This window comes from Erythrolamprus reginae, chromosome 2 (genome assembly GCF_031021105.1).
Source record: "Erythrolamprus reginae isolate rEryReg1 chromosome 2, rEryReg1.hap1, whole genome shotgun sequence".
NCBI classification, from domain to species: domain Eukaryota; kingdom Metazoa; phylum Chordata; class Lepidosauria; order Squamata; family Dipsadidae; genus Erythrolamprus; species Erythrolamprus reginae.
The window spans coordinates 316643095-316670545 of NC_091951.1; the positions used below are offsets into that span (position 1 = coordinate 316643095).

A 27451-nucleotide genomic window follows, 5' to 3' on the forward strand; every position below is an offset into this window, starting at 1 on the left:
CCTCTAACTAGTTCTAATTATAAGAGAAGTCTCTTCCCCTAGGCCCCGCCAGCCGACATTGTTTGGTCGGCAGGACCATAAGGAGATCAACTCTGTGGGACCTCACCGGACACTGGGATTCGTGCGGCAGAAGGCGGTCTCAGAAATAATCTGGTCCTATGCCATGTAGGACTTTATAGGTCATAACCAACACTTTGAATTGTGTCCGGAAACGAATCTATACACACACACACACACACACACACACACACACACACACACACTAATCCTAAGGGCATTGTCCATTCTTTTGTAAGCTCTGTCTGGCCTCAAAACATCTGGAGTTGACAGTTTTTGAATTTGTCTGGCTAAACAAAGGATCCCCCTTTCCTCATTGCCAATACTAGGGAAGATTAGAATTCTATTCTGTCTTTCCAAGAATTTTGGCTCGGTATACATAACACTCCTCTGATTTTTCACCAGCCCAACCCTGTGAATTAGATTATCTATATTAGGTCTCTCTATATTATTCTACTACATTAAGCTTAATGCTTATGATTTTGGCTTGTAAGAGAAAGAGCGAGAAAACACATTGTACGCATGTGCTTATTCACAATACACAAATATCCTTCATGAGTAGCAAGCAAGATTTCAGCACCACTTCCTGGAATTTCTGAGCGAGAAGAGAACAGGATAACAAACTTAAAATTGAAAATGTACTGCCAACCAGTAACATACACTATAAAAGGTATTAGCCGCCCCGAGTCTGCAGAGAGGGGCGGCATATAAATCCAATAAATAAATAAATAAATAAATAAATAAATAATATCAATAATAATTTAAAAGATATACAGATAGTCCTCGACATAGGAACACAATTGGAACCAGAATTTCCACTGCTAGGTAAGGGAGTTGCATTCAAATTTAAGACCGTTTTGCCGTAGTTAAGGTAATCACTGTGGTTGTTAAGTGATTCATTCTGTTATTAAAGGAATCCATTTTTTCTATTGATTTTGCATATTGGAATTTAACTGAGAAGGTTGCAAATGGTGAGATCACATGATCACAGGATGCTGCAAGTATGATAAATACATGCTGGTTGCCAAGCGCCTGAACTTTGATCATGTGATCATGAGAATGCTACAATGGTTCTAAGCGCAGGACTGCTGTTAAATCTGAAATTTGGCTAAGGATTACTATAAATGTCAATATTTAAAAATCAGATTTTGGGAACAGCAAAATAGAGAAGGCAAAAAACAGAGAACATTTTCATTTCTTTCTATTCAATTATTTTCAGATTTTTAAAATCTATGCTGAAAAGATCAGTCCTTCATGTTGAAACTCTGGAGAAGGTGCAGAAAAGAGCAACCAAAATGATTAGGGGACTTGAAACCAAGACTTACGAAGAGAGATTGCGGGAACTGGGCATGGATAGCCTTGAGAAAAGGAGGGCCAGAGGGGACATGATAGCTGTATACAGGTATATGAGGGGTTGCCACAGAGAGGAGGGGGTCACTCTATTCTCCAGAGCACCAGAGGGCCGGACGAGGAACAACGGCTGGAAGCTGACCAAGGAGAGATTCAACCTAGAAGTAAGGAAGAACTTCCTGACGGTCAGAGCGATCAACCATTGGAACAACCTGCCTGCGGAGGTTGTGAACTCCCCAACTCTGGACACTTTCAAGAGGAGATTGGACTGCCACTTGGCTGGGGTGCTTTAGGATTCCTGCTCAGGCAGGGGGTTGAACTTGATGACCTGCATGGTCCCTTTCAACTCTAACAATAAATAAATAAATAAATAAAAATGTTCAAGAAAACATCTTCAGAACAGCTGGATCTAAGATTAGAATAGTGAATGGAAAGCACAACACATATGAAAAGAGCTTAAAAACATATTTCACTAGCAACCATATATATTTATAATATATTCCATTGTTTCTTTGTCATTTTACTTGCAGCTGGCGAAGAAGGGGGAAAAACCACACCTAAATGAACTCAATATATATATATACACAACAATCCCAAGGGCATTGTCCATTCTTTAGTAAGCTCTGTCTGGCCTCAAAACATCTGGAGTTGACAGTTTTTGAATTTGTCTGGCTAAACAAAGGATCCCCCTTTCCTCACTGCCAATACTAGGGAAGATTTAATGCATCGTCACCGACCAGAAAGCTGAAACTCAATCCAACGTTTTCATAAAATGATTCACAGACATTAGGGAAACTTTTAAAGAAAGTGTGAGCTGAGCAAGGATGAAAGCATATAACTGTAGGCACCCGGCCTTTTAAATTACCAAAAATTAATTAATTAAAGCAATTAAAACAATACATTACAGATGGTTATCGATTAAAAGACAGCTGAAGGAATCAAATCATGAAGGAAGAGCATGGCCAAGTATATTTCTATATCTTTGTAACCTGTTTAATTTTTTTACATTATCCTATAGATTCTGAAAATATTGTTGAAGGCGTGAATGTATATATTTAAGTGTATTTCCGTATGTCTTTCTGCAGTCTGTATTTGCTTTCTTCACAAGCATTCTCAGACATATACAAAGACATCTGTAAGTGAATGAGCATTTTCCTACGCTGCCTTTTGAAGTTACTGTTGCAGCTGGCACATCCTGTTATCTGAGTCCTCTGGACAACTAAATGATAAGTCTTCAGATAAGAGAGCTGGAGGATCAAAGAAATTGAGAAAGTTAGGGGAAACAGAGAAAGTGGGAGAGACAAGATTCTTGCCACAGTTTAGACTAAATTGCTCAAGTATCTTTCAGTGAGCATGAAGCTAGTCGTATTAACTCCTTGCTAAGCAACATATGGCTCTTTTGGGTCTGGCATTGTTCACTTAATTATTTTTAACTACTTGTGGGTAATTTGCCATTGTATTGAAAAATCATTATCTGTGCTTAATATTGCAGTTAAAAATAAATCAATGTTGGAAATCCATCTTCCAACATCTTTCAGCTGTGGCGAGGGGGGCGTTTGCCCAGGTTCGCCTGGTGCACCAGTTGCGGCCCTATTTGGACCGGGAGTCACTGCTCGCAGTCACTCATGCCCTCATCACCTCGAGGTTTGACTACTGTAATGCTCTCTACATGGGGCTACCTTTGAAAAGTGTTCGGAAACTTCAGATCGTGCAGAATGCAGCTGCGGGAGCAGTCATGGGCTTTCCCAAATATGCCCATGTTACATCAACACTCCGCAGTTTGCATTGGTTGCCGATCAGTTTCCGGTCACAATTCAAAGTGTTGGTTATGACCTATAAAGCCCTTCATGGCACTGGACCAGATTATCTCAGGGACCGCCTTCTGCTGCACGAATCCCAGCAACCAGTTAGGTCCCACAGAGTGGGCCTTCTCCGGGTCCCGTCAACTAAACAATGTCGTTTGGCAGGACCCAGGGGAATAGCCTTCTCTGTGGCGGCCCCGGCCCTTTGGAACCAACTCCCCCCAGAGATTAGAATTGCCCCCACCCTCCTTGCCTTTCGTAAGCTACTTAAAACCCACCTCTGCCGTCAGGCATGGGGGAATTGAGATCCTCTTTCCCCCTAGGCCTTTACAATTCTATTCATGGTATGTATGTATGTATGTTTGGTTTTTATATTAATGGGTTTTTAATTGTTTTTAGTATTGGATTGTTACATGCTGTTTTTTGTCACTTTATTGGATTTGTATGCCGCCCCGAGTCTGTGGAGAGGGGTGGCATACAAATCCAATAAATAAATAAATAAATAAATAAATCTATCTAACTAGCAAAATAAACTAACAAAATCTCACAGGGGACACCCAAGAGCCAATCAGTCAGTCTTTCAAATGCAGATATTTTAAAACTCAGCTTGCAATCCTCTGAGGGGGGCCTGTTCCATAAAAGTCGAATATGTTCTGTAGCAATTGAAACAGCCTGGCATTGTAACTTCTTGCAAGTGGTATCAATTCTCACTATTATAAGCAGATGTTTCATTCAAGCCAGTAAGACCATGACAATACTCTGCCATCAGTTCTGAAATCTCACGTTAATAAGAAACAGACAAAACACCATCTTTTACCGGGCATATTTTACCTTTGTTTTTTTCAATGAAACTTCAGTAGCAGATAGTCTTTCCTGAATGATCCATGGAGGAGAAATACGGTACTATTTGAATGTATTATGCTGCTGTTAGTTAATAACTTTTGCCTTTCAGCAGATCAGCAACACATAATATGCATTTCTGTATATTTATAATGCCACAAGTTTCTTTAAAGTATAGGATGTTAACTTGTCAATTAAGAATTAAACTTAATGGCAGCAAAGATGGAGTAAGTTCTCAACTAATGCGACACTACGTTTGTCAGATTATAGCTTTCTTCTCATACTGTTGAGAAATGTACATCCATTTTACAACTATTGGGTAATATATTACTTAGAGTAAAAAGCAAAACATATTGCATAGCTTAAGCCTTTAAGATCTGAAGAGGTTGACTCATTTATCAAGACTGCACGGAGAAAAGTCATAAATTTGAATAACATATGTGCATAAAAGTGTTTATACAATCAAAAGTCATAAAAGGCCAGTGACAATTCACACTAGGATGCAAACTAAAAAATTTGCAAACATGTTTAGATAAAGGTAAAGGTTCCCCAGAACATACATGCTAGTTGTTCCCAACTCTAGGGGGCGGTGCTCATCTCTGTTTCTAAGCCGAAGAGCCAGTACTTTCTGAAGACGTCTCCGTGATCATGTGACCAGCATGACTAAATGCCAAAGGAGCATGGAGCGCTGCTATCTTCCCATCAAAGTGGTCCCTATTTTTCTACTTGCATTTTTTACGTACTTTCAAACTGCTTAGGTTGGCAGAAGCTGGGGCAAGTAACAGAAGCTCACTCCATTAGTGATGGCACTAGGGATTCGAACCATATTTCCCACCAAGTAAATATGAAAACAAACAGAAAATTTACAGTACAGTGTCCCAGGAAGATATATATAAAATGCAAATAATAAGACTACTGTATTATAATAAAGTTGCTTATTGTATTATAATATTACTTTGCAAATGATTAATACAAGTTTTCATTTTTTTAAATCGAAGATTTTAATTACAATAATAAAAAATAAATTAAAACAACTAAAAATGAGAAAAAGAGAGGAAAAAATAAGTAGAAAAGAGAAAAAGTTACAAAGCGGCTTCTGATCTTCTTAACAGCAGTCACAAATGTGTCTAACACCCCCCCCCCTCTGCCCTCCGCATGCTCGCCCATCCTATCCACCTCTCTCTCTGGCTTTCTCCTCCTTATCCTCCTGCGGTTGCCTTCCCCAAGGATCCTCCCGTCCGCAGAGGAAGCAGAGAGAGCTTTGCGTCGCTTCGGAGCCCGGAGGAGGAAGAGGAGGAGAAACCATAGCTGTTACCGCCGCTGTGGCCACACTTTCCTTCGGAGCCCGGCGCAAAGCTCTCCCTGCCTCCTGTGCAGCCGGAAGGCTCCTTGGGGAAGGTGGCCGCAGAGGAGGCGGGGAGAACTTTGCGCCACTTTGGAGCCCGGCGCAGAGCTTCATCAGGAAAACTTTCAAGGAGAGTGGGAGCCCCGCCAGTCAACTAGCCGCAAGGCAGCTTCCTGCGGGTGTCAATCCACCCACGAGGCTCCCTCCAGGCAGCCTGCACTGTCCCCCACCTACCCACCCCAGCCACTCCCTGCCCCTGAACAAGGATCCGAATGCCGGCAGTAATGAGGAAAATGGGGTGAGTCTTGGACTTGCACACATTATTCGCTTTCCCATTGATTCCTATGGGAAACATTGTTTCATCTTATGAACTTTTCACCTTACGAACCTCATCCCAGAACCAATTAAGTTCGTAAGACAAGGTATTACTATATTCAACACTGTACTACAATACCGATCTAAGGTTTGTTGTAAATTAGCTGAAATAACAAAATGTATCTAATCCAGTGATGAGCTGCCAAATTTTTTACTGCCACGCTGTGGGCGTGGCTTATTTTGTGGGTGTGGCTTGATGATCATGTGACCACGTGGGAATAGCTTGACAATCATCATCATCATCATCATCATCATCATTATTATTATTATACTTGTATGCCACCCTTCTCCAAGGAGTCAGGGTCACATACAAGTCTATGTGACTGAGGGTGGCTTAAAGGTCATGTGACTGGGTGGGAGTGGCTTACTGACCAAGGTAAGTTTTCAAATAGATGCTTGGACTCTTTTTCAGTTGATTAAGTCACATTATTTGAATAGTCAGAAAAAGGACAAATGATAGACAGCATTACTGGTTGAGTAGCACAGTAACATTTTAAGATTTTATACTGAATCCTCAAGGCTCAGTATAATAAGAGATTAGGCAAGTAGCTCAATTTTTTTTAATTGCTATAAAAGTTTAGTTCTAGATAATGATTAAAATGATTAAAGCGTTTATGGGTAAAAATATACTATTTAATTATTTTCTATTTTAAAATTAATTAAGGATCATACTAAGGTACTAGAGACAATAAAAAACTATTAAGTATTCAATAAATAGTGCAAAAACTATTAAGTATTCAATAAATAGTGCATAACACACCCACCCAATGGGGGCATCACTGATCTAATCACATCCACAACATACATAAAGCTAAAATCCTGCCTTTTTATGGAATTGCTTAATTTAGCAACCATTAGCAGTTATGACAGTGACAGAAAAGTAACTTTATGACTGACCCTAGCATTTATTTTCTGGTCTGTAAAAGTAAAGGGAAGTTGACTATAAGAACATAACCATAGTTGCAGTTTCACAGTCAAGTTGCTAGTCCCAATTGCAATCACCAAAGACTAGTTGTATATATTTATCCACAAATACATTAAACATTGAAAGTGATTCACAAACCTTGCCTTACTCTTTCAATGATGAACCATTCACTAACCTTTCAATTTATTTTAATTCTTACTTGACATCCATCATATGCTGCTCTTACTACACTGAGCAACAAATCTTCAACTCAGTATTTGTGCAAACAGAGCAAAATTCAAGCATGCTCCTTTTTAGCATCAGTTTTTCTAAATCAACAAGTATCCAACAAACCTTCTCACATGCAACTTTATTGAAAAAATGTTATCTAAAACAATATCACAGCTTTTTCTTAAATAAAAAAATACTGAAACAATTTTAATTTCTTATTTAAAGAGTTCAAAAAGTTCAAGATCAGTGCAGTTCAATATAGGAACTAAAAATGCTTTCTACATCTTTGGTTTATACTACTAAGCATTTTATTAGATAAATTACCCTCATTAACTACAGCACAAAATACCCCAAGGGAAATATATGATATATAAACATGCTGTGAATACATTTCTTTAGCTTAAATATTTAACATCATATAAATAGTTTTTACATTCAGTGACAAATCTGAATTGTGCAAGAAAAACACATTACAGTGGTCCCTCGAGTTTCGCGATCTCGATCTTCGCGAAACGCTATATCGCGATTTTTCAGCAATTGTGACCATCTCGATCTTCGCGAACGCTATATCGCGATTTTTCCCACCCGATGAGGTCACTCTCTTCCTTCCTTTCTCATCTTTCTTTCTCTCTCTCTTTCTCTATGTTGCTTCTTCCTCTCTCACACTCTCTTCCTCCCTCTCTCATCTCTCTTTCCTTCTCTCTCTTTCTCTCCCCTCTTGCTCTCGAGTGGCCGCCTAGCAGCTGATCTGCTCGGCAGCGCAGCAGCAGCGAGGAGCCGAAGATCTTCGGCTCCTTGCTGGTGCTGCGCTGCCGAGCAGATCAGCTGCTAGGCGGCTGAAGGAACCTTCCCTGGGTCTTCCCCGCCGCCTCGGATCCCGCTGATGCCCGCCCGCTGTTTGCCGCTTGCCCCGTTCGCCCGCCGCTCGCCTCGTTCGCCCGACGCTCCCCTCGTTCGCCCGCCGCTCGCCTCGTACGCCCGCCGCTCGCCTCGTTCGCCCGCCGCTCCCCTCGTTCGCCCGCCGCTCCCCTCGTTCCCCCGCATCGTTCGCTCGCCTCGTTCACCCGCCTCGTTCGCCCGCCCTGTTCACCCGCCCCGTTCACCCGCCTCGTTCGCCGGCCTCGTTCCCCCGCCTCATTCGCTCGCATCGTTCACCCGCCTCGTTCGCTCGCCCCGTTTGCTCGCCCCGTTCCCCCGCCTCGTTCACTCGCCCCGTTCACCCGCCTCGTTTCCCCGCCTCGTTCGCTCGCCTCATTCCCCCGCCTCGTTCCCCCGCCTCGTTCGCCCGCTTCGTTCCCCCGCCTCGTTCGCTCGCCTGGTTCGCTCGCCCCGTTCCCCCGCCTCATTTCCCCGCCTCGTTCACCCGCCTCGTTCCCCCGCCGCGTTCACCCGCCTCGTTCCCCCGCTTCGTTCCCCCGCCTCGTTCGCTCGCCCCGTTCCCCCGCCTCGTTCCCCCGCCTCGTTCACTCGCCCCGTTCACCCGCCTCGTTTCCCCGCCTCGTTCACCCGCCCCGTTCCCCCGCCCCATTCCCCCGCCTCGTTCGCCCACTTCGTTCCCCCGCCTCGTTCGCTCGCCCCGTTCCCCCGCCTCGTTCACCCGCCTCGTTTCCCCGCCTCGTTCGCTCGCCCCGTTCCCCCGCCTCGTTCACCCGCCTCGTTCACTCGCCCCGTTCACCCGCCTCGTTTCCCCGCCTCGTTCGCTCGCCTCATTCCCCCGCCTCGTTCCCCCGCCTCGTTCGCTCGCCCCGTTCCCCCGCCTCATTTCCCCGCCTCGTTCGCTCGCCCCGTTCACCCGCCGCTGTCGGGACACCCCCCACCGCAGCACTTTGAATCCCGCCGCTTCTGCTGGATACGTGCGATGGGGGGGCGAGCTGCCACAGCCCTGGCTTCCGCGCCGCTGGTCCCACCCACCGCCCGCCAAAGACGCCCAGCGAGAAAGAGGCCTCCGAGCCGGACTTGTTGCTTCTGCCTGCCAAGAGAGCCGGGCGTAGGCAGCAGCCGAGAAAAGTCGGCGCGGAGGTCTCTTTCTCGCTGGGCGTCTTTGGCTGAGGCTGCTTTCTTTTTTCCGGGGGGGGAGGGAGAGAGAGCTTCTCCCCGCCACCTCTCCTCCGCCGGAGCTCTGCCGCGTGCGCCCCTTCGCAGCCCCCTCGCTCCTTGTTCTGACAGCCCCCCCCCACCGCAGCACTTTGAGTCCCGCCGCTTCTGCTGGATACGGGCGTTTCACTTTCCCTCCCAGGCAAAAAGGTGCCGGCATTCTGGGATGATGGGGCCGGACTTCCCAGGCGGAAGGCGTGCCCCTCTCCCCGGCATCTTTTTGCCTGAGAGGGAAGGTGAAATGCCCCGCGTAGCAGCTGCTACGAGCGGCGTTTCACTTTCCCTCCCAGGCAAAAAGATCCGGCCCCATCATCCCAGAATGCCGGCATCTTTTTGCCTGGGAGGGAAGGTGAAATGCCACTCGTAGCAGCTGCTACGAGCGGCGTTTCACTTTCCCTCCCAGGCAAAAAGGTGCCGGCATTCTGGGATGATGGGGCCGGACTTCCCAGGCGGAAGGCGTGCCCCTCTCCCCGGCATCTTTTTGCCTGAGAGGGAAGGTGAAATGCCCCGCGTAGCAGCTGCTACGAGCGGCGTTTCACTTTCCCTCCCAGGCAAAAAGGTGCCGGCATTCTGGGATGATGGGGCCGGACTTCCCAGGCGGAAGGCGTGCCCCTCTCCCCGGCATCTTTTTGCCTGGGAGGGAAGGTGAAATGCCCCGCGTAGCAGCTGCTATGAGCGGCGTTTCACTTTCCCTCCCAGGCAAAAAGATCCGGCCCCATCATCCCAGAATGCCGGCATCTTTTTGCCTAGGAGGGAAGGTGAAATGCCACTCGTAGCAGCTGCTACGAGCGGCGTTTCACTTTCCCTCCCAGGCAAAAAGATCCGGCCCCATCATCCCAGAATGCCGGCATCTTTTTGCCTAGGAGGGAAGGTGAAATGCCACTCGTAACAGCTGCTACGAGCGGCGTTTCACTTTCCCTCCCAGGCAAAAAGATCCGGCCCCATCATCCCAGAATGCCGGCATCTTTTTGCCTGGGAGGGAAGGTGAAATGCCACTCGTAGCAGCTGCTACGAGCGGCGTTTCACTTTCCCTCCCAGGCAAAAAGATACCGGCATTCTGGGATGATGGGGCCGGACTTCCCAGGCGGAAGGCGTGCCCCTCTCCCCGGCATCTTTTTGCCTGGGAGGGAAGGTGAAATGCCCCGCGTAGCAGCTGCTATGAGCGGCGTTTCACTTTCCCTCCCAGGCAAAAAGATTCCAGCATTCTGGGATGATGGGGCCGGACTTCCCAGGCGGAAGGCGTGCCCCTCTCCCCGGCATCTTTTTGCCTGGGAGGGAAGGTGAAATGCCCCGCGTAGCAGCTGCTACGAGCGGTGTTTCACTTTCCCTCCCAGGCAAAAAGATCCGGCCCCATCATCCCAGAATGCCGGCATCTTTTTGCCTGGGAGGGAAGGTGAAATGCCCCTCGTAGCAGCTGCTCCGCTTCTCAGCTGGGAAGCGGAGCTGGCAATGGCGGACGGCGCGCGCGAGCGCGGGGATACCCCAGCTCTGCTTCCCAGCTGAGAAGCGGAGCTAGGGTGTCCGCAAGCGCGCGCGCGCTTTCGGGACACCCCCATCTCTGCTTCTCAGCTGGGAAGCGGAGCTGGCAATGGCAGACGGCGCGCGCGAGCGCGGGGATACCCCAGCTCTGCTTCCCAGCTGAGAAGCGGAGCTAGGGTGTCCGCAAGCGTGCGCGCGCTTCGGGACACCCCCCCCCCCGCTCCGCTTCTCAGCTGGGAAGCGGAGCTGGCAATGGCGGGCGAAGGGCGGGTGGCGGTGGAAGTAAAAACACCATCTGCGCATGCGCAGATGGTGTTTTTACTTCCGCACCGCTACTTCGCGAAAAATCGATCATCGCGAGGGGTCCTGGAACGGAACCCTCGCGATGATCGAGGGACCACTGTACTGCATTCAGCAACAAAGGATTCTACTATTTTCCAAGTTCAGCACAAAGTTAATTAAATTTATCTTTGTTTTCCGCTGCGATTTTAAGAATGGATTTCTGATAACCTTTTCTTTTTTGTTATAGCTATTTTGGTATATACTAACTAGGTCCAAGTTATTTTCCTGCTAAATTTGCATTGTCCTTGACCAGAATTATTAAGAAATAAAACAGCTCCAATAGGAGGGCACTTGAAATAAATTATTCAGCTAAAAACAATAATATTTTAAACTGTGATCTTCTACATAATTACATTCACATGCACAGAAAATCAATAGGTCATATGTATGTGTGCTCACCATGTGCCAGACTGAAAGCACAGTGAGTAATAGAGTTTTAATACATCCTGGCTTCTCTATTAAATAACTAGGCCCCAGAGACTTTAGCTTCATGCACGTACACAAAAGTTTACACAAAAGATGGTTGAAGGTACAAATGATTTTAAGTGTGTTAATTACTGAAAATTCTGAGCACACAAAGAAGCCACACTTTTTAAATGCTTTTGGCTTGTGCCAAAGGGTTCTCTCATCTCATTCCCAGAGAAGACACCACAAATAGTGAAAATCATGTGCAATATTTCAATTTGCAGGTAATACTGGTTTATTCTCAGAAATGTTTTATTTACATAGAGATCTACAGTATGTCTATGTAAAGAAAACATTTTTGAGAATAAACTGTAGTACTATTAAGTAAAATTTGTATCAACTCGTCCCAACAGTTACCCTTTTCCAAAAACTTGGCATGCATTATTAAATATGTTTATTATTATTATTATTATTATTATTATTATTATTATTATTTATTAGATTTGTATGCCGCCCTTCTCCGAAGACTCGGGGCAGCTCATAGGATACAATGTAAACAATACAGCAACAAATCTAATCAGTTAAAATTACAAATTAAAAACCCAATATAGTAAAATAAATCAGCCAATTCATTCACAACCACACATTTCATTTATTAAACAGGCGAGGGGGGGGGCTGGATCTAAACATAAATGAGTCTCAAGATTCTTACAAAAGGCGAGGAGGTTGGGGGCAGTGCGAATCTCCAGGAGGAGCTGATTCCAGACGACCGGGGCCACCACAGAGGAGGGTCTTCCCTTAGACCCCGCCAGATGACATTGTCTGGCCGATGGGCCCCGGGGGAAGGCCAACTCTGTGGGACCATAAGTAATCAGTCCCATAAGTAATCTGGGCTAGGTTTATGAACAACTGGATGGGCAAAAGTGGAAATTATTAAAATTTTATGTCCTGGTATCCTTTGCATTCAGATTTCCTCTTTAACCAACGTTTCTAAAAATACATATAAAATGAACTCCCCCCCCCCATAAAAAACAACAAAGGGTTCTCTTATCTAATTCCCAGAGAAGACATCATGAAGAGTAAAAACCATATGCAATATTTCAATTTTTCTATATGTCCTTAACTAGAATCAGTTGTGGATAATTACATTGCTTGCTTCCTTGCCTAAAACGAACATAACCAATCTAATTTGCTTAGTCGGAAAATGAGGAATGGGAAATAATAATAATAATAATAATAATTATTATTATTATTATTATTATTATTATTATTATTATTATTAATTAGATTTGTATGCCGCCCCTCTCCATAGACTCGGGGCGGCTCACAACAATAACAACGACAATGTAAGAACAAATCTAATAATTTAAAAAGCACTAAAAACCCCATTATTAAAAAGCAAGCATACACACAAACATACCATGTATAAACTGTATAGACCCGGGGGAGATGTCTCAGTTCCCCTATGCCTGACGGCAGAGATGGGTCTTAAGAACTTTACGAAAGGCAAGGACTTGGGCAGCTGGAGAAGTAGAAAAGGTCAGTGGAGAGCATCAATAGGTAAGATGACAACCCTGGAAACAGGCAACTGGGATTGGTCAGTGTGTGACGTGTTGAACTAGGAATGGGGAAACGCAGATAAGGAAGCAAGATTGGACCAGTTACTTGTCTCAGCCTAGCCTATCTCATGATATGTTATGGGAACTGTAGGTTTTGTACTTTGCTTACATGGGATTTCCTCAAAGCTATTTTTCTATCTATCAGGTACTTTTGAGATGTTTTGGCTTTAAATTCCATCTGCCACAGGAATCTCCGGAGTCTCCGGAGAGGGGCGGCATACAAATCCAATCAATCAATCAATCAATAAATCTAAAGGGTAACAAATCTGTAAGGACAGAACTCATTGGGGATTTAATCATCATCACCATTCCCATCTCCTTGTCTTGATTTCTGTTTGGATATTACATGAGAGATACTGCAGATTTTATGAAGATTTAAACTAAATTCACAAAGCTAGACAAGATCCCTATAATGGTCTTCTCAATAGTTTGCAAGCATCATATAATAGTCATTAGTTATAGCAATCTTTGGTCAGAGAGCCAGTTTGATATACAGTAATGAGTAAACTATCAGGCTAGAAACCAAGAGACTGTGAGTTCTAGTCCTGCCTTGGACACAAAGTTGGATGACCTTGGTCTAGTCATTTTCTTTCAGTCCCAGGAAGAAGGCATGGCAAACTCCATTTCTGGAAAAAATCACTAAGAAAACTGCAGAGATTAGTCAAAATAATTGCAAGGAGTCAAAAATTGATTCAAATGTACAAACAAAACAAAACAATCTTGAGTCAGTGATCATAGTGTGTGTTTGCTTTGAATGAAAGGAATTTGTCTTCCACTAAATTTATCATATAATATTCACTGAATGCCTTGCTAAGCTCAATTGGGCATAAACTGTAAAATAGAGAGGTTTTTTATAGTGAGTAAAGTTTAAAAGCAGTTGTAAATTCTTCAGATAGAGAATCTAATTTACAGAGGTGATCTGCAAGGATTAGTAATACAGCCATCCCAACCATGTGACTTTCTACTTTCTCCAGATACATGGAACCAAATCTCCAAATTCTGTTGGTTATGCTGCCTACATTTTTTATAAAAGCCAAGATATCTGGAGAGTCTGAGCTAATGAACATCCTCACACATTTATTAATCATAGCCCAACTCATTTCAATCAATGTGTATTATTATTATTATTATTATTATTATTATTATTATTATTACTATTATGTTAGTACAACACAGCAAACAAGATCACTATGCTGGATTTCGTATTTCATCACCAGTCGGGCGCTTCCCAAGCACCTAGGACTGCGTGATGTAGTGGCGAATTATGTAAGCGGCCTTTTGCAATTGACAGATGGAGATTTTGTCAATTCCGATGGTTTTCAAATGTCCGCTGAGATCCTTTGGTACTGCGCCCAGTGTGACAAGTACCACTGGGACCACTTTCATTGGCTTATGCCAGAGTCATTGCAGCTCAATTTTTAGATCTTAGTATTTCACTAATTTCTCTAGCTGCTTCTCCTCAATTCTGCTGTCTCCTGGGATTGCGATGTCGATGATCCATACTTTCTTTTTCTCCACGATCACAATGTCTGGTGTGTTATGCTTCAGAATTCGGTCAGTCTGAAGTCGGAAGTCCCACAGTAGTTTTGCTTGCTTATTTTCGACCACTTTTTCGGGCTTATGGTCCCACCAGTTCTTTGCCATTGGTAAATGGTAGTTCCGGCACAAGTTCCAGTGAATCATCTGTGCCACAGCATCATGTCTATGCTTGTAGTCAGTCTGTGCGATCTTTTTGCAGCAGCTGAGTATGTGATCGATTGTTTCATCTGTTTCTTTACAGAGTCTGCACTTTGGACCGTCTGTTGATTTTTTAATTCTGGCTTTGACAGCATTTGTTCTAATGGCCTGTTCTTGTGCCACCAGTATTAGTCCTTCTCTCTCCTTTTTGAGTGTTCCACTTGTAAGCCATGACCAGGTCTTTTCTTTATCTACTTTGCCTTCAATCTTCTCCAAGAACTGTCCATGCAATGCTTTATTATTATTATTATTATTATTATTATTATTATTAATATTATTATTATTAAAATTTATATGCCGCCCCTCTCCAAAGACTCGGGGTGGCTTACAGCATATAAAAACATTTTTATATTCATTTCAGTTTTTCTATTACTTTTAAAATAAAATCAATATGAATGAGTGCTCCAAAACATCACCACTCAGTTGTGGCTAGGGGGTATTTTGTACAAGTTTGTCTTGTTGTCAGTTGCGGCCCTACCTTGACCAAGAGGTCCTCTGCACAGTCACTCATGCCCTCATTACCTCTCGCCTTGAATATTGCAATGCGGTCTATAATGGGACTACCTTGAAGAGCGTTTGGAGACTTCAGCCGGTACAAAATGTAGCGGCGCATGCATTAACAGGTGTATCAAGGTACGCCCGTATTACTCTGACTGTACACGAGCTGCATTGGTTGCCAGTCGGTCTCCAAACACAATTCAAGGTATTGGTTATCACCTTTAAAGCCCTAAATGGCTCAGGGCCAGGCTATTTACAGGACCGCCTCCTGCCTCATACCTCGCTGCAACCAGTAAGGGCCCACAGAGTCGGCCTTCTCCAGGTCCCGTCAGCCAAACAATGTCGGCTGGCAGGATCTCAGGGAAGAGCCTTCTCTGTGGCAACTCCGACTCTTTGGAATCAACTGTCGCTAGAGATCCGTACTATCTCCACCCTACCGATCTTTCAGAAAGCTGCTAAGACTTGGCTTTTCCAGCAGGCCTGGAATTAGGATTGACTGTGAGTATGCATGGTTTTTTAGGACATTATATATTTTATTGCACTGTTTATTTTTTTGCTCTATATTTATTGTTGCAGTATTTATGGCTATTGTTAGCCGCTCTGAGTCCTCTTTGGAGCTGGAAAGAAGAAAGAAAGAAAGAAAGAAAGAAAGAAAGAAAGGGGGAGGGAGGGAGGGAGGGAAGGGAGGGAGGGAGGGAGGGAGGGAGGGAGGAAGGAAGGAAGGAAGGAAGGAAGGAAGGAAGGAAGGAAGGAAGGAAGGAAGGAAGGAAGGAAGGAAAGATCAGTAATAAAAATTACAATATTTATGCCAGTGCTTGTTTTGTAATTCTTCAAGGGAGAATTTCAGCAATTTCTGGAGAACCGGCAAGTAACACCTCTGGCTGGCTCTAGAGTGGGGTAGGAATGGAGATTTTGCAATATCCTTTCCCCAGGAATGGGGAGGGAATGGGGATTTTGCAGTTTCCGCACCCTGCTATGCCCACCAAGCCACACTTACAGAACCAGTAGGGAAAACTTTTGAATTTCACCATTGCTATTTTACAAACATCATTCTCCTTAATAGATACTTCACATCACCACTTAGTCTTGATGGAAGACCACATAATATAAAATTGTGAAAATAAGGTTTAAATTCCAAATGCCTACAGTCTGACTGTCAACACAATTATTTGATCCCTGGACAGCAGAATCTACATTTATAGACTTGCATATTTTAAATCACCACATAAATTTTTCCTCCCTTCATTAAATGTAGCTCAGCGTGCAATTTTATTTCTGTATTGAATTGTTCAGCATCTTAACTATCAATGTTGGTGTGAAGCTATATTTTAGATCAGGAAGTTGATAGAATTTTTCTCATTACAAAAGTGGCGACATGTGGGGAAAAAGTAATAGGGATTCAAAAATATGTCTAACTTAAATACTAGAGTCTGCAAATGTTAATGATTAAACTCCAGGCTCTGCATTTCCAGTAACTCTTTTTTAAAGCTGCTTAAATATTTTACCAATTAAAAGGCAATGGAAAGATTTTATCTAGTATTTTTGAGAAAATGAGATGTTAGGATGCAGTAATTTTAGGTTTTGTCTGCAGCAAAGGACTTTGTTTCTATATATAATATAAGAGGGTATTTTCTGATTAGTGTACTCAAAAATATCAGGTTTAGTTCTGCTGAATTTTTGGTTTATGTGTATTAGTTGGCATTTTGGAAGAGATCAAATGTGTGGTTGCTTTATTTGTTCATTTGTTTGTTTTAATTTTTTCAAAGTAATTTTAGTGGATACCATATATGGTTAATTTAAATTCATGGTTTCTGATCTAGGGTTTAAGACTACAGATTATTCACACAGAGTATCACATGCAGTCTGTGATACAGGAACTACAGTAAATAAATAGGCCATTATTTTCAGATTCTTAAATTCTCACTTGATGACTTGGTGAATACGGATGTTACTATTTGTGAATATCACAAGATTACATGTGGGTGCATCAAAATTCAGATTGTAATCTTGTGAAATTTGGTCATTTCATGCGATCCTAGGCTTTTAAGTAAGGTTCTACATTTAGACAAGAAAAATAAACTGTACAGGTACAGTATATGTCTCTGATGGTGAAGCTTTGGTACATATGCCACAGGGGGCATGCAAAGCCCTGTCTGCGGTAATGTGAGCCAACGCCCCAGCTGAGCTTATTAGAACAATTAATCAGTGGAACAACTTGCCTCCAAGTTGTAAATGCTCCAACACTGGAAGTTTTAGAGATTAGATAACCATATGTCTGAAATGGAGTAGTTTACTGCCTAAGCAGAGGGTTGGACTAGAAGACCTCTAAGGTCTCCTCCAACTTTGTTATTCTATTTGATTTATAAAAATTGTAAAGTTTAATTGATTTTGAGGTCTAGCAAACCTATAGGTTTCATGATGCCCAAGGGCATGTTAAGATTTTGTGACACTTCTTAAAATCTTAATAATGTACAGTGTTCCCTCGATTTTTGCGGGGGATGCATTCCAAGACCGCCCGTGAAAATCGAATTTCCGTGAAGTAGAGATGCGGAAGTAAATACACTATTTTTGGCTATGAACAGTATCCCAAGCCTTCCCTTAACACTTTAAACCCCTAAATTACAATTTCCAATTCACTTAGCAACCATTTAGATTATTACTCACCATGTTTATTTATTAAAGTTTATTTAAAAAAATGTTTTTTAAAGGCAGACAAAAGTTTGGCAATGACATATGATATCATCGAGTGGGGAAAACCGTGGTATAGGGGGGAAAACTGCGAAGTATTTTTTAATTAATATTTTTGAAAAACCGTGGTATAGACGTTTTGTAAAGTTCAAACCCGCGAAAATCGAGGGAACACTGTATTGTGTAATTGAAGGAAAAATTAGGAGCCATTGTTTTAAACAGATGTATTTTTTTTTACTTGTGTGCCTCTCAGAAAGACTTATATACTGTATTTTTCAGAGTATAAGACACAACTTTTTCTTCCCTAAAAGAGGCTGATAATTTGGGTGCGTCTTATACTCTGAATGTAGCTTCTTTTCTTTTTTTTTCCTTTCCCCCAGGCCTAACTAGCTGCTAATGATCTTCCCAGCATTTTCATTGTTTCTCTCTGCGAAGAATGTTTTCCAAGTCCTAAATCTTTGCAGGTTTTTTTTTCATTGCTCTAACTTGCTCTGAATAAGTTTCTTTCCAGCCCTAAGCAGGTTCTAACAGTGTTCCCAGCTTTTACCAGCTTGCAAGCTCTTTCATTGTTACTCTCTGCTAAGAATGTTTTCCAAGCCCTAAGTCTTTGCAGGGGTTTTTCCATTGTTCTACTTGCTCCGAATGTTTCTTTCCAGGTGCTAATGATGTTCCCAGCTCTTACTGGCTTGCAAGCGCTTTCATTGTTACTCTCTCCAAATAAAGTTTTTATAAAGCCCTAACCAGGGGATAAAATGAAGCTGACCAGACTAAGGATGCTAGCCAGATGAATACCTGGTAAGCAGATTCTTTTCCCTATTTTCCTCCCAAAAAACTAAGGTGCATCTTCTACTCCGGTGCATATTATACACCGAAAAATACGGTAGTGAGGTGAGTGAGGTATCAATTTGATCAATGAATAAAATAAAAGCCATCTGAAACATAAATAAGCAACAGTGGTTGCTGGAAACATTCAGCCATTTGAAATTTTGAAAATGAAAAATATGTTAACAACTGTCTTGCAGTCATAATTCTTGCAGTCATGATTTCAGATCTTATTAGATTCATATTAGAATCCACCTGCCTCTTCTGTTTTTAAGATACTATATTATTTTTGCCCCACATCTGGAAGTAAAGAAATAGCAGTCAATATACAAGTAGAATGACTCTGAAGCTAGGAAACCCGTGCTATGGAATTTGTGGCTTTTTTAATCTTCTAAACATGGATTTTTTTTCACTTCCCATTTTAAGAACCTTAGAAAAGCATATATGGAAGTCAACAGGAAATCTTATGCATTCATTACGAAGAGAAGATATTTTACCTTCTGGTCACCTTTCCCCTCAGCAACCAGAAAGCTTATTGTAAAATTAAAAAGGCAGGAAATACAGTTTTTAAGATGGGAAAAACTTAGTTAACTAGAGAGAAATTTCTCCCTAGTGGATTTCAAAATTTGGCACGGGTTCTGCATTGTTTCAAAGTTAAGCTTAGCAAATTTTCATAATGTTTCAACTCAACCTTTTAAAGCAAGAAACAAGCAGACAAATAAAATCACACAATGCAATATTAAAAAGTAGAATGCAAAGACCATATGAATATCTTTTTAGGCCTCTACAATAATAATTTAAACTGAATTGTTCAAACCCTTAGCTATTACATTTATGTGCTGCTTTTAGACAAGAGGACAGTCTTATGGACCCATTGGCACCTTGGGGTTTTGGGGTTGATGGCACCGTTTTCCTTTGCTTTCTTAATCTTGGCACCCCTTCCTATTGTTGGTCAAGAGCCAATCTGTGATTCATTTACCTGGCACAAAAGCCAATCAATAACATAATGGTTGAGGAAAATGGAAATTTATCACTTTATTTCTGATTAGAAGCAAAGGGACTCTCTATTAGCAAACAAAGGAACTGGGAGAAACATTGAGCAGCTCTGGAATTCTGCTTTTCTATCTCAGGATGCAGGAAATTCAAAACAGCAATACGATTGTTTACAAATATAGCATGTGTATTCAGTAAGTGATGATATTCAGAGGGAAAGTACATACTGTATATACCAGTGTTTCCCAACCTTGGCCACTTGAAGATATCTGGACTTCAACTCCCAGAATTCCCCAGCCAGCATTCTGGGAGTTGAAGTCCAAATATCTTCAAGTGGCCAAGGTTGGGAAACACTGGTATATATAATGTGCTGTTCTTAGCATGACCTATCCCAGATACCTTACTAGAAGAGCCCTCCACTTCTCCACTGGCAACAGAATACCCTAGGTTTAGAAAGCTTAGAACTACGTCACCTTAAACTTAAGCATAGCCCATAAAATCATCTGCTACAACATCCTTCCTGTCAATGATTACTTCAGCTTCAACCGCAACAACACACGAGCACACAACAGATACAAACTTAAAGTAAACCGCTCCAAACTCAACTGCAGGAAATACGACTTTAGTAACCGATTACTAATGCATGGAACTCACTACCTGACTCTGTCGTATCATCCCCTAACCCTCAAAACTTTACCCTTAGACTATGCACTATTGACTCCACCCAATTCCTAAGAGGGCAGTAAGGGGTGTACATAAGTGCACCAGCATGTCTACCGTCCCCTGTCCTAATGTTTCTCTCTTACTAGTATCATGCATATAAACACTGTTATATCTTTGTATATTACCAATATGTACTTGCCTAAATAAATAAATAAATAAAAATAAAATAAAATAAAATAAAATAAAATAAAAATAAAATAAATAAAATAAATAAAATAAATAAAATAAATAAAATAAATAAAATAAATAAAATAAATAAAATAAATAAAATAAATAAAATAAATAAAATAAATAACATAAATAAAATAAATAAAATAAATAAAATAAATAAAATAAATAAAATAAATAAAATAAAATAAATTCTAGATCCCTTCTTGCCCATCAACCCAAGCTACAATAGGCTTCTAGGTACTGTTCTAACTGCATCTTGTGCATCTAGCTATTTCTCTGAATGGGTCTGCTTTCAGTGGTCCTTATCAAGTGTGCAGATCTTGCTCTGGTCAAGCTAAGCTGCTGGCAGCTTCCTGTTCTGAGTTTCTATGCAGACAAGACGAAAGCAGATTGAAAAGAATTGAAAAGAATATGTTCCATTTTACATGAAGTGCTTTCAAGATTGGAGTCTCAAGCCCTCAGCTCCCTTTTTGGGGGGGCACTTTTAGGCATTTCGATAAGTGTCAAACTTCAATAATAAATAAGACTTTATTTCAGGGCTACTCTATTCCTTTTTAACATACATCTTTGAACAGACACACAATTGCTTCTGTAGTCTGACTTTTCACTCCTTTTGTGCTCTCTTCAAAGCTGTGGCACTACAGGAGCGCATCAGAGGTTGGCATGTATGTGTGTGCGTGTTCGTTCGTTCGTTCGTTCGTTCATTCATTCATTCATTCATTCATTCATTCATTCATTCATTCATTCATTTCAACTTCTATGCAGCCCAATCCCGAAGGACTCAGGGCAGCTAACATAGCTATAATTAGCATTTTCAGCTATTTCAGATTAGACAACCAAGAGGTAAGATGGTCTCATAAATTATGGAAGGACATGAAATAAAAAGATGTCTTTTCTTGGTGATAAATGGGGGCTGCTCATGTGGTCAGTTCAGAGTTTCAGGCTTGATCATTTGCTGGACATTCCAATTATTCCTAGATGTGTGGTTATCCCAAATCAAGCTCATATTGGTTATAGCAGGAGAAACAAGTTTGAGATTACTCTGGTTTGGTGTGGTGTGGTTCTGCAACCTAACAAGACAGACACGGACTTCAGAGGGTAATCAGAACTGCAGAAAAAACAATTACTGCCAACCTGCCTTCCATTGAGGACCTGTATATTGCACGAGTCAAAAAGAGGGCTGTGAAAATATTTATGGACTCCTTGCATCCCGAACATAAATTGTTTCAACTCCTACCCTCAAAACGTCGTTACAGAGCACTGCACACCAAGACAACTAGGCACAAGAAGAGTTTTTTCCAGAACACCATCACTCTGCTAAACAAATAATTCCCTCGCCATTGCCAAACCATTCATTAAGGCTGCATTACTATTACTACTAGTTTTTCTCATCATTCCTATCATCCATCTCCTCCCACTTATGACTGTAACTTGTTGCTTGTATCCTTACAATTTATATTAATACAGTGATCCCTCGATTATCGCGAGGGTTCCGTTCCAAGACCCCTCGCAATAATCGATTTTTCGCAATGTAGGGTTGCGGAAGTAAAAACACCATCTGCGCATGCGCACCCTTTTTCCATGGCCGCGCATGCGCAGATGGTGGAGTTTGCGTGGGCGGCGGGGAAACCCCGGTCTTCATCTGCTCGCTGCTGCTGCGGCCACCCAGCAGCTGATCTGCTCGGCAGCAGCAGCAGCAAGCAGACGAAGACCGGGGTTTCCCCGCCGCCCACGCAAAGGGGAAAGCCTGATTCGGCTCCTCGCTGCTGCCGCCGAGCAGATCAGCTGCTGGGCGGCCGCAGCAGCAGCGAGCAGACGAAGACCGGGGTTTCCCCGCCGCCCACGCAAAGGGGAAAGCCCAGCTCCTCGCTGATGCCCCCGCTCGCCCGCCCGCCCGCCAGCAAGAGGGGGAGAGATAGAGAAAGAGAGAGAAGGAAAGAAAGAGATGAGAGAGGGAGGAAGAGAGTGTGAGAGAGGAAGAAGCAAGATAGAGAAAGAGAGAGAGAGAGAAAGATGAGAAAGGAAGGAAGAGAGTGACATCATCGGGTGGGAAAAATCGCGATATAGTGTTTCGCGAAGATCGAGATCGCGAAAATCGAGGGATCACTATATTGTTTCCTGATTGCTTATTTGAACCCTATGACCTCATGATCTTGACAAATGTATGTTTTCTTTTATGTACAGAAAGCATGTGCACCAAAGACAAATTCTTTGTGTGACCAATCACACTTGGCCAATAAAGAATTCTGTTTTGTTCTGTTCTATCCTATTCTGAGTTCCAGTTAACTGTGTCATTTGTGAAGGCCCACTGCTTGGATTACCTCTAGAAAAAAAGTCTGTTTCACAAATAATTGTCTATGGGTGTGATTGTGGGGAAGATTTCATAGGTGGTGTTGAGTTACTGTACTATACTCTTGACTCATGAATATAACAGCTTTCCCCCCCTAGAGCAGTGGTTCTCAACCTTTCTAATGCCGTGACCCCTTAATAATAATAATAATAATAATAATAATAATAATAATAATAATAATTTATTAGATTTGTATGCCGCCCCTCTCCGAAGACTCATACAGTTCCTCATGTTGTGGTGACCCCCAACCATAAGTCTATCACCAATTCTCCCAACAGAGCTATAAGCTGATTGGCAGGAAGATTAGAGGGATACCCCCAATGTAAACGCCTGATTGGCCGGATTGTAAAAACACATTCCAAGGCGCAACAATAGAAGCTTTAGTTCCTAACACCTTGGGAAATTTGTCTTTCCCCATGGTCTTAGGCGACCCCTGTGAAATGGTTGTTCGACCCCCAAAGGGGTCCCGCCCCCCAGGTTGAGAACCACTGCCCTAGAGGTTGTAATTTAAAAAGAGCATTTAGTTTTTCAAATGGCTTTGCCATTCATGTAGTTGGCAAGGCTTTCTCTAGAGAGGGAATTCTTTTTACATGTGAATAATGCACTCAGAACTTGACTCTGGAGAGCCAGGATTCTAGCAGAACTCAGTCTTCAATTCTATGTGAATGAACAATCTAGTCCAATGCTACTGACTGGTGTTGTTGGACTCATCTGGAACGAGAAAGAAAAGCAGCAGACAACAGCAACAGATGCTGTTCCTTCTAGTTGAGCCGGGGTGGTGCAGCAGGTAGAGTGCTGTACTGCAGGCCACTGAAGCTTACTGTAGATCTGTAGGTCAGCGGTTCAAATCTCATCACCGGCTCAAGGTTGACTCAGCCTTCCATCCTAACGAGGTGGGTAAAATGAGGATCCGGATTGTGGGGGCAATAGCCTGGCTCTGTTAAAAAAAGTGCTATTGCTAACATGTTGTAAGCCGCCCTGAGTCTAAGGAGAAGGGCGGCATAAAAATCTAATTAATTAATCAATAAATCAATAAATCAATAAATACATAAATAAATACATACATAAATACATAAATCAATCAAACCAATCAATCAATCAAATAAATAAATACTGTAAATACATAAATCAATCAAATAAATCAATAAATAAACAAATAAACAAACAAACAAACAATCATTTGCACTAGGGGCTTCCCATACAAAATTTCAAAGGGACTCAATCAAACCAGCTTTTTGCTTGGAGTAACTTCACATGCAAGTCACAGCCAGCAAGAGGTTGGGAATGAGTTCAGTCTCTGTGGTTTGAACATAATACTCCTTTCTTTTCCTCTTTCCCCCACAACATCGTCCTTGTGTGATGGGTTAGTCTGACAGAGAACAAATGGCCCCAACTCAACTCAGCTGGTAGGCCAGAGGCTTCAATAAAATATGGCTTTCATGCCTAAAACTCATAGCCTCCTGGTTTCTAACCTAGGCCTTAACTAGTATTTGCTCCATATGCATAAATGACAGATGCAACCGTTCTGTCTAAATGATCAATAGGAAATATGCTTCTTGTGTCGTACTTCTCCCATTAGATTTCATGATGAAAAAAATAAATCTAATAACCAAACGCTTTGTATACTTGGTGACATTAAATTAAACTCTGCAACTTACAATAGCTCTTTTGAGAAATAATGTTTATTTGCAAGATTTGGCTGTGGGTATTTCATTATAACTTTTAAATCTCTGTGGGCACTGTGGGTGGCCAGTTTTGTTAACTCTTTTTTGAGTTGTATGTTTTACTTCCATAGATGATAACATAAAGTACATACTGAAAATAAACAGATATCTAAAACCAAGGTGTGAAAACGACTTCCCACATTTTTGTGATAAACTGAAACCTATGAATGAGTAGTTGTAAAGTTCGTTCAAGTAATATTTTAAAGAAAATATTGTATGACCAGCATGGGTGTTGTTTGACAAATTGGTATTGCAACTTGGCCTCCCAAATTTTCAACAAGCCACATAGGATTGGAGGCCCCTACTCATGACTGCATTCAAATAACATTAAACATGATTTTTTTTGGTAATATACTCAGGCTACCATGAGCATTGGGGCTTGTTCATTTTCTTCCTCCACTGCTGGCCATGGGTTTTTGAAAGCTACACTTTTGTTAAATCACAGCTACACTTTTGTGTGAATAAAGTTGCATGACTTAAAAGTAAATCTAGTCTGGTGCAGTGGGGCTGGTGCAGTGGTTAGAGTGCAATACTACAGGCTACTTCTGCCGACTGCCTGCAATTTGGCAGTTCAAATCTCACCAGGCTCAAGGTTGACTCAGCCTTCCATCCTTCCGAGGTGGGTTAAAATGAGGACCCAGATTGTTGGGGGCAATATGCTGACTCAGCCCTTAGAGAGGGCTATGAAGCACTTTGAAGCAGTATATAACTCTAAGTGCCATTGCTAAATTTATATGCCACCCTCCCACAATAAGATGATTCTGGGAGGCCTATAGATCATAAAAAGATAACTAGAAAAGAAGTTAAAAATTTAAAACTATGCAAATTAAACATTTTAAATTATGCAAAAAAAACCCAAAAGAAGCCAAGACACAAATTGGGTAGGGATGAGGTCTTCTTACCCTATCAAACACCTCTAGTGGTGAACATTCCTTTTGAGCCCCAATCCATCCAGTGAAACCAAGTTTTAATACCATTCTTAGAAAGCCAAAAGAATAGGTGCAGTTCTCACCTCCAGCGATAGAATGTTCCACGGGGACGGAGGGACAGCAGAAAGGACCCTTCTCCATAGTAGGTGGAGTTAGCCACCAAAAATGAGAAAGACACCACCCTTAGCCAATCAGGAGCGAGTCTGAAAAAGGTAAAAATGGCACCCTCATCTCTCAGTTCCCCCTCTTTTGACTCAGTCTTGAGCCTTCTGTCAGGCTGAAAGCCATCATGTGGAATCAGAGACTTTAGTCTGCCACAGTAGATTAGTATTACAGGAATTGGGAGGGGTGGTTGCATGAGAGGGAAAGTTACTAGCCACAACAAATTCCTTTCTTAGAGTTCAAGGTCATCTTTTGTTCTGCATCAACGGATGTAAGTAGATGGTCGCTGAAATTCCTGCACTTGGACTGGTCCTTATGATGAACTTGTGGGGATGGGGGATGAGCCTTAACCTGGATGGGGAACTGGAGGAGAGTTGCATTGCTGCATTGCTTAGTCAATGGGGCCTGGAGGAGACCAACTCTGATAGGTTAATGCAGCAAGAGACAGTCCTGTAAATAGTCTGGCCCTGAGCCATATAAGGCTTTAATCATACAGCATGATGCATTATTCTTTTATTATATAAAGAAAAGCCTTAGCTAAGCTAAAAACTGAGCTAGGAAAGAAGGACCTTGTAGAAAAAGCATTTTGAGGACTTCCTTGGGAGTGTTAGGCTTGGTCTTCTCTCTGTTGGTTCCCTGTGGGTCCCATATCTGCACTTGGTCCTGCGTGCCAGCGCTATCTGGCCCACTGGCATATTACTCTAAACTAGGGTATATTTAACAGTGGGTTGCTGACGAACTTATAGTAGCCAGGTGCACACAGCACACTAAAACAACAGTAAGAAAACCGCATTATAATTGTGATATGCAAATGCAACCCAATTCTTGATAATTGTGATCCCCATTGGGAATTTATGAAAATTATACTGCTGGTTAACTAGAATTAAGAGGCATCCTACCATCTTGTGCAAGGGGAATACTGGTTCAAAATAGCTACTTTAAATAGAAACAGTTACTTCCTATTTATTTTGCAATAACAATAGTTTGTAAGGGACTTAAGCCAAAACAATGCCCTTGTAGAACATTAATCTGTTTTATTTTATTTTTTTTTTCAATTTTTTTTTATTATTTTTCATAAAAACAAACAAATACATACAAACAATAAACATAAAGTGGGGGTATATTTCCCCCGCTTCTTATGAAAGTATATATTCAAATATAGAAAAAGAATACATAATTAAATATATATTAACTATTATAGTAAAAAAAAAGTTAATAAATTTGAGTTGAAGTTTTACAGATCTTGATGTGAGTGTTAAGTAGGGTTAGTATAACATAATTACCAAAAAAAACCCTTTAATATAGTCCTAATTACTATAGTAAAATAGTGTCAAACCTGCAATCCAAACAATAAAACTAAATTCAACTATTGTACATCGAGGATCTTGGTATGTTACTTATACTGATACATACATACACTACTATACCATAATCATCAAAAAGTCCTTTTAAACTAATATTAATATTATCACCTAGGTAAAAACTAATACAGAAAGAAAAACAACTAAAGATATATCTTATTTTTTCTTATCTATCCATTTATAAACATTGTTCCATGTTTCATAGAATTTAGTATCCTCTTGATCGTTTAATCTTCTTGTCATCATATCCATTTCAGCGCAGTCTAATATTTTGGCTATGACCTCTTCTTCCTTGGGGATTTCCTCCCCTTTCCAATTTTGCGCATATATTATTCTAGCCGCAGTTAATATGTGTATAATTAAATAAAAAATTTCTTTCTTATAGGTCTGATTTGTGACACCTAGTAAGTAAAATTCCGGGGTGTTGTCTATATCTTGCTTTATTATTTC

At 41.8% G+C, this 27451-nt stretch overlaps 1 protein-coding gene across 2 annotated transcripts in view; it reads right to left on the reverse strand.

Annotated features, from left to right (window-relative positions):
- The window catches only part of LHFPL2 (LHFPL tetraspan subfamily member 2), a 136908-nt gene that overhangs the window by 76361 nt on the left and 33096 nt on the right, over positions 1 to 27451 (reverse strand). Inside the window, exon 1 of one of the 2 annotated variants that reach the window (XM_070743223.1) lies at positions 25562 to 25681. The exons of the other annotated variant lie outside the window; for it this stretch is intronic. The gene's annotated coding sequence lies outside the window, so the exon portion shown is untranslated. Of the gene's footprint in view, positions 1 to 25561; positions 25682 to 27451 lie in introns of those variants that run through there. 2 annotated transcript variants of the gene reach the window in all.